The sequence below is a fragment of the Bison bison genome, unplaced genomic scaffold (assembly GCF_000754665.1).
Source record: "Bison bison bison isolate TAMUID 2011002044 unplaced genomic scaffold, Bison_UMD1.0 scf7180017864349, whole genome shotgun sequence".
In the NCBI taxonomy this organism is placed as follows: Eukaryota; Metazoa; Chordata; class Mammalia; order Artiodactyla; family Bovidae; genus Bison; species Bison bison.
Genome location: NW_011494921.1, coordinates 4,118,706 through 4,126,994, shown reverse-complemented (window position 1 = coordinate 4,126,994; position 8,289 = coordinate 4,118,706).

The window sequence follows — 8,289 nt, the reverse complement described above, 5'->3', positions numbered from 1 at the left end:
CCTCTATGTGAGTGATCACACCATCGTGATTATCTTGGTCGTGAAGATCTTTTTTGTACAGTTCTTCTGTGTATTCTTGTCACCTCTTCTTAATATCTTCTGCTTCTGTTAGGTCCATACCATTTCTGTCCTTTATCGAGCCCATCTTTGCATGAAATGTTTCCTTGGTATCTTGAATTTTCTTGAAGAGATCTCTAGTCTTTCCTATTCTGTTGTTTTCCTCTATTTCTTTGCATTGATTGCTGAGGAAGGCTTTCTTATCTGTGTTAATATACAATATTTGTTTTTCTCCTCCTGACTTACTTCACTCTGTATAATAGGCTCTAGGTTCATTCACCTCATTAGAACTGACTCAAATGCATTCCTTTTTATAGCCGAGTAATATTGGAACGCATCAGAAGCTTCCTAGGAAAACTGAAGACGTGAACTGTGAATTAGAAGCTCAGAGTATTCATGGTTTCCAGCCTACTAGGAAGTTTAGATTGTCAGAGAAGGCAATGGCAACCCACTCTGGTGCTCTTGCCTGGAAAATCCCAGGGAAGGAGGAGCCTGGAAGGCTGCAGTCCATGGGGTCGCTGAGGGTCGGACACGACTGAGTGACTTCACTTTCACTTTTCACTTTCATGCATGTTGGAGAAGGAATTGGCAACCCACTCCAGTGTTCTTGCCTGGAGAATCCCAGGGACAGGGGAGCCTGGTGGGCTGCCGTCTCTGGGGTCACACAGAGTCGGACACGACTGAAGCGACTTAGCAGCAGTAGCAGAGGACCAAATTAAGGTTTCCACTTAATCCTTTTGGAGATATATCTATTATTACTAATCTAATATAGCTCATATTTTTCAACTGTAAACAACTGATCTCCACTGCCTTCTTCCTGAGAAAGTTGAAATGAAGCTAATGTTTCACTTTTTTTCGGGCGTTGATATGAGCACTGCCTGTCAGGTTTGACCTCACTGTCCTTGCATCTTTTAATACTAATTGCATCAGAAACTGCCTGGATGTGCCCTCCTCCCTGCTTCCCCCCTCACTCAAGCCGAGGGAAGAGGCTGGACCTCCATCCTTGGTGATGGAGACCTCGTGGAGGGCGCTGGTGTTCCCGGTTTGAGGATGGCTGGGGGAACCACTCAGATCCAGGCTCATCTGGGAGCTCTAGGACCTCTGATCAAAGCTGACTGTGGGGACCAGCCCAGGGATATCACAGAGCCAGGGAAACATGAGACCCGCACCCACCTAGGGGAGGGAGAAAAGGTTCAAGTGTCTCTGGGACCATTTGGGATCAGACGCTCAAGACTTGGTGCCCTCGGGCATGGACCAGCCCTCAGACTGACTTCCACAGTCTCTCTTGAAAGCTTCGCTGGTGCCTCTTTGGGTCTCGAATGGAGTCCTGCAACCTTGACGATGAAGCTGTCCTTGGTACCACAGGGAGACAAAACTGCAGCGTGACCTGGGGCACTGGCTAAGGCAGAGCCTGTCTGAGCAGGTCCGTCTCTCCAGCCTGGTCCCTGAAGCAGTGCCTCCACCCAGGAACGTGTCAGAAATGTAAATTCTCAGTTTCCATCCAGACCAGCTGCGTCAGAAACTCTGGGGCTGGAGCCCAGCAATCAGTGTTTGCACAGGCCCTCTGCATAATTTTCACGCACGCTCAAGTTTAAGACCTAGCAAAGGGATATTTATGTGGGAATGTTTGTGGTTGCAAAGCCAGATGAGGCTGGAAGGAAATGACAGGGAAAATGAGAGTGAGGATATAAAAAAAGAGAGTAAAAACAGAGAGGAGAAAAAAAGTCAAGCAAGCATAGAGCCTCCCCTCTCGGCCGGGGAGTGTGAGAAACGGTAAACTGCACCTGCTCTAGAGTATTAGACAACTGAGGGCCCATTCGGGCTTCCCAGGTGGTTCGGGTGGTAAAGAACCCGCCTGCCAACGGAGGAGACAGAAGAGACACGTGTTCGATCCCCAGGCTGGGAAGATCCCCTGGAGCAGGCCATGGCAACCCACTCCAGTGTTCTTGCCTGGAGAATCCCAGGGACAGAGGGCCACAGTCCAAGGGTTGCAAAGAATCGGACACGACTGAAGTGACTTAGCACGCATGCGTGGCAAATTTATTTGGCGAAAAACAGCTCCTGGGGTAGTGACATTTTGTTCAGCTAATATCACTCCTCTCAAGGCCTCCAAAGCACGTAGAGAAATTGGAGAACGGATGAAAATCTTTAAAGTCTACCAAACACGAAAGCCTTCCCCAACACTGTGTACTTTTCCAAGTGAGTTTCTCTTTATTGGGATTTCAGATTATGGAAAGGTTTTCTGTTTCCTGTCCGCAGAGGAATTAAAACAGCTCAAGCGAGGAGAACACACTGGTGCGTGCCCTGTGCTTTCCTCCGTCCGCTGGCTACGCCTGGCTGACCGCCGCTGCGGAGCCCAGGGGACGATTCTGAAGTCCTTCCCGAAAATGTCGCCCGGAGCCCGGGAGGCTGCAGCTGACGCGGACGGCTGATCAGCGGCTCCCCTGGAAACGAGAGCGTTCCCAGGGCGACGGGTGATCGCCGCTTCTGGGTGTCCGGAGCTCTCGAGGCCGGAGCGGCGTGTGGCCGTCTAGGGCCTCAGTTTGGCTTTCTGGAAAGGGGTAACTGAAGGGCGTGCGTACTTCGGACACTCGCTGTGCCCTCCTGTTCATTTCTATTCCTTTTCTCCTCTCATTACTCTGCTGGCTCTTTCGTGTTCAACAGCGCTGTCTGCGCCTCGAATTTCTCTCTCAGATCCACACATTCAGTGCTGTTGTGTAATCTTAATTTTCATTTCATCCAGAGAGCCACTTCCCTGTCTTGTTTGAGCCCCAGAGAAAGTCGGCGGTGAGGATGAGTAGAATGGGAAGCTGGAAGAGCTTGGTTGTGGAGTGACCCACCATTGGTAAAGTTACCATGTACCAGATGGGACCACCTCTTCTAATCTTTCCAAATAGGTACTGAGCAACATTCAAAGTGGATGCTGTTAACATCCCCAGTGTATATGGAGGGAAGTGAAGTTCAGAGGAGTTGCGTGAGTTCCCCAAGATCACACAGCTGGTCAGTGGCGGAGCTGGGATTTGGGCCACTCCGCTGCCCCCAGGGGCTACGCCCTCGACACCCCCGCTCTTGGTACTTGAAGTCAAGCTGCAAGAAGGAGATGAAACAGCAGGTGTAGGAAACTTGAAGTTAAAGCCCCAGCTGAAGGGAGGGAAGTGCGCTGGACTTCTCCCAGCCAGCCAGACCCCCTGCCCCGCCCTTCTCCACCCCCGCCCCGCCCTTCTCCACCCCCGCCCCTACTGCTCCTCTCGGAGTGGTCCGGTCAGATCAGAGGGGTCAAGAGGAGGCCATGTTTAGAGGCTGAAGCTCAGACTCAGAAGCTGCCAGACGAACCTGCGTGCAGACAGGTACGGACAGAGCGATGAAAGAGGCCCTCCTTCCCGGCTGCAGTCTCAGACCACCCGGCCCCTGCACCCTGAAAAACAGCAGAGCCAGCTGCGAGGCTGCAGGGACTGGGGGACAGCCCCAGGCTCCCCTCAGAAAGGGGGGCTCTTTTACTTCCACTCGAAACTCCCTCTTCTGCCCTCTTCTTGTCTTTCTCTCTAATTCCCGCCTCCCTCTGCTCACCTTTTCCCTCTTTGTGAGAAAGCCTGCTATTCATCCACCAACATCCATGTTCTCTTTCGTTCATAACAGACGCATAATAGCAGATACTTAATATCAAGGTGGGGATGTTAGTAATGGGGGAGGCTGTGCTTGTGTTGGGGGCAGAGAATATACGGGGAATCCATGTATCTTGGCTTAAGATTGCTGTGAATCTAAAACTCCTCCCAGAGTCCTTAAGAAGAAGGAACATGCATTCTCAATTTAGAAAACTTGGAAAGATTGATGAAACCAAAGGAAATAAAGTCACTCACAATTTTATTCCCCAAAGTGGTGGAGAGATGACTTTAACATTTTGGTGTGTGTACTTCTAGGACTTTTTTCTGTATAGATATTCATTTCCCCCCTAAACAAATTTAAATGTGTTTAAAGTTGCTTCCAGAGCAGTTTCATCACTGCGTGTCCTATACTCACGTTTTAGTCATTGATCTTGATGCTGCAAAACGAACGCTAGCTCTGACAGCACGTGGCAGGAAAACTCTTTGGTATTTAAAAGAAAGTGTCTGTGGCTCCACCAAAGAGGAAAAACCCCTCAATAATAGCAGGCATATAAGAAAAGTAAAGTTGTTATCTTAAAAAGTTCTTTAACAGACTTGTAACTGCCAACCAGGAGGAGGTGGTGGGGAAGGGATGGGTTGGGAGGGTTGTTGGTGTTCAGTCGCTCAGTCGTGTTCGACTCTCTGGGACCCCGTGAACCGCAGTACACCAGGCACCAGGTCTCCCTGTCCATCACTGTCTCCTGCAGCTTGCTCAAACTCATGTCCACTGAGTTGGTGATGCCATCCAACCATCTCATCCTCTGTCGTCCCCTTCTCCTCCTGCCTTCAATCTTTCCCAGCATCAGGGTTTTTTTCCAATGAGTCAGCTCTTTGCATCAGGTGGCCAAAGTACTGGAGTTTCAGCTTCAGCATCAATCTTTCTAATGAATATTCAGGGTTGATTTCCTTTAGGATGGAGTGGTTGGATCTCCTTGTAATCCAAGGGACTCTCAAGAGTCTTCTCCAGGGGCTTCCCTGGTGGCTCAGTGGTAAAGAACCTGCCTGTCAATGCCAGAAACACGGGTTCGATCCCCGATCTGGGAAGATCCCACATGCTGCAGAGCAACTAAGCCCGTGCCCCACGACTGTTGAGCCTGTGCGCTAGAGCCCGGAGCCACAAATAGTGAGCCCACGGGGCATGTGAAGCCCACGTGCCCTAGAACTTGTGCTCTGCAGTGAGAGAGGGCACTGCAATGAGAAGCCACACATCGCAACCAGAGAGTAGCCCCCACTCGCCAAAGAGGAAAGACCACACAGCAACGAAGACCACACCCAGCCAAAAATAAAGCAATAAGCATCAGTTTTGAGGGAAGCAGATGCAAACTGTTATATAGGGAATAGATAAACAGCAGGTCCTCCTGGTGAAAAGTGAAAGTGAAGTCGCTCAGTCGTGTCCGACTCTCAGCGACCCCATGGACTGCAGCCCACCAGGCTCCTCCATCCATGGGATTTTCCAGGCAAGAGTACTGGAGTGGGGTGCCATTGCCTTCTCTGCCTCGTACCACAGCGAACTATATTCAATATCTGGTGATAAACCATAATGGAAAAGAATATGAAGAAGAATGTATATATGTACAACTGAATCACTTTGCTGTACAACAGATATTAGCACATTGTAAATCAACTATATTTCAATAAAATAATTTTAAAAAATCCTTTAATGTAGCTTACCAGAAACCATGTCTATTTCTTTAACACACGTGCCAATAGAAGTACTTAGCACTTCCTGACTGAACAGTTAGAGACAGACATGTTTGCTCCATGTAATCCAGGCAGAGTCTGCCTGGCGGCTGGTGTTGTGAGTAGCCATTTCATCTGCTCGTGGTTACCTGCTCCTCTTGAATTCAGAGGCAGATCAGCTCTGAGAGGATGCAATTCCCAGTGTTTCTTTGGTCAACCAGCTTACTTGCATTACAGTGGTTCTATGCCGTGTCCTATTAAACCATAAAAGGACACAGAACAAGCTGCTTAATTCTCTGGCCCGTGGATGGGCAGGGAGCTGCTGAGGTACCTGAGATCAGGGGAGGGGGCAACGCGGTCTCCTTTCATCCACCCACAGAAATGAGTCTCACCAGCATCTCACAACCAGTGTCTAATGGGGTCTGCATTGCTCCACCGCCACAGGGATAGAACTTTCACTGGTTGCTGGGAGCAAGAGAGTGGGCTTGGTAGGCAAGATGAGGGCTGCTTTCCAGAGGGGAGCGGAGGAGGGTGATATCTTTATCAGGCGTGGAGGTGAGCCCATCAAGGTGGCCACAAGGATGGAAGGCCCGCCATCCACCTGAAGACATGCTAATCCTTTTAAGATGGACTCTTTGATTTAAAACTCAACCCAGAATCACTGCTATAATTTCCATAATTCCGATGAAGAAACTGAGACTCAGAGAGCAGAAGTAACTTGCTCCAGATTACACAGCTAGTAACTGACAGAGACAGGTTTGAACCAGGGTTAGCTGATTCCTGGGGCCTTTGCTCCTAATCTGAATTCAAACAAAGTATAGAAGGCAATCCTTAGCCCGGTAGATTTCAGGCCCTGAGAACAAAGCTGGTCATATGCAGATGGAGGCTGTGGCCCATTAGAAAGCCACATTCCCCCTAATTCCTGCCCCTTGGCCACAGGGACACCCCCTCACCGGGACTGTGGCCTGATTTGGAATAAGGCTGGTGGCTCACTCGGGCACACGGGACTGCTCCCAACACCCCTGCGTGGCCTGGCTGAGGGCTAAGGCGGGGAGGGAACCAAGGGGAGACTGGTGTCCATGCGCTGCCTTCATCCCAGACTCTGCCCTTTCTCCATGCCCAGGCAGGTGCCTTTGCCCACCTCCCCTCTCCATAGCCTTGGCCCTTCCTTGAGAAAGGGTTCTTCATCTTTTTCGCTGTGTTGGGTCTTAGCTGCAGCACAGGGATCTTTGGTGTGGCTCAAGGACTTTCTATCTAGTTACAGCTCGCAGGCTTAGATGTTCCAAGGCATGTGGTATCTTGGTTCCCTGACCGGGGATCAAACCCACAGCCCCTGCATGGCAAGTTGGATTCTTAACCACTAGGCCATCAGGGAAGTCTGCAAGAAGAGTTCTTGAGAAGTTCCTCTGATGGGCTAAATGTTTCCTTAGGATCACGGCCTTCTTGTTTTTCACTTCCGGGGACTTTTGTCTGTTCCACAGCAGCGCCCCCAATATGGTGCTGGGACAGTGGCCAGGCTTGTCCCTGGGTTCCTGACCTGCCTCTCCCAGGCCCCCAGCTTGGCCAGGATTCCTCTTGTCTTTCAGCCCCTGACTGTCCTGCCTTCCTCCCCAAAGCCTCTGTTCTTCTCAGGCTCTGTCTTAACTTTCTGCCTTGCTTGCCTCAACCCCCTTCTTTCTCATGGATTCCTGGGTGTTAGTCTGATTTCTAGCATCCCATTGCTCATTAAAGAGTCTTTCTAGAATCTGTAGACTGAACAGGGGTATCAAACCAGGGACTGGCACCCTTGCTGGGGTCAGACGTATAGAGTGGTTGAAGGAGAGAGTCAAGCTTGGGTGTGGAAGGTCCTTGGTTAGGAAGGAAATGTCAAGAGTCAGTGCAAAAAACCTGTGCTAAAAAAAACGAGCAAAATCCTCAGCCTGAGAAAAACCCCAGCCAGGAGCCAGCTGGGGCTGGTGTGGATGCAAGTGAGAAAGCACGTGTGTTGAATCTGGATAAAATGAGGAGGGACAGCTGCTGAAGTTGGGTGGATTCGGAAGGCCTAATGTGGTATCATCTCGTTCCTAAGGGAACGAGACCCCTGATGTCGCAATTGAGAGTTCTCAACGAAGATCAAAGATGCCTTGTGTTGCAACTAAGACGCGGAACAGCCAAAGAAAAGGCTTCTGGTCAGCCTGCTGACCTCTGGTACAAACAAGCGCCTCATTCCAGACCATTCAGCGAGCACCTGAAGACTGATCTGCCTCAGCTTCTTTCTCCCAAGGCTCTCGCAGGTCCTGACTCACTTTGGTCCTCACTGCATGCTAAATCGCTTCAGTCATATCCAACTCTTTCCAGCCCTATGGACCGTAGCCCACCAGGCTCCTCTGTCCGTGGGATTCTCCAGGCAAGAGTACTGGAGTGGGTTGCCATGCCCTCCTCCAGGGGAGCTTCCCGACCCAGGGATGGAACCCTCAGCTCTTCAATCTCCTGTGTTGGCAGGCGGGTTCCCTACCCCTAGCACCCCCTGGGAAGCCCTTGGCGCGCCAGCCCTAGAATGAATACACCTGTCCTGGGACAGAGCAAGGGCAGCAAATCCACGCCAGACTCTGGTGTCCCTGCTGCAGACTGTGAGGCCAAGGCAGCCGGCTGGGCGGGAAAGAACAGGTCCGGAACGACACGTTAAACAATCCTGTTCTTCAACAGAAGACCCGCTGGGAACGCGGAGGTGGCAGTGGGCGAACTGACCCTAAGACTCTGTTTTCTGCACCTTCTGCGTTCCTGGCACAGGGGATGAGAAGAGGCAGGGTGAAGACCAGCTGCTGCCAAGCTCGGTGATCCGTGCCAAGTGCAGCAGGCTTAGGGGAGGGTAAAGGGCTCCCCAGACACAGCCACCTGGTCTCCAGACAAACAGGTGATCGCAACACAGCTT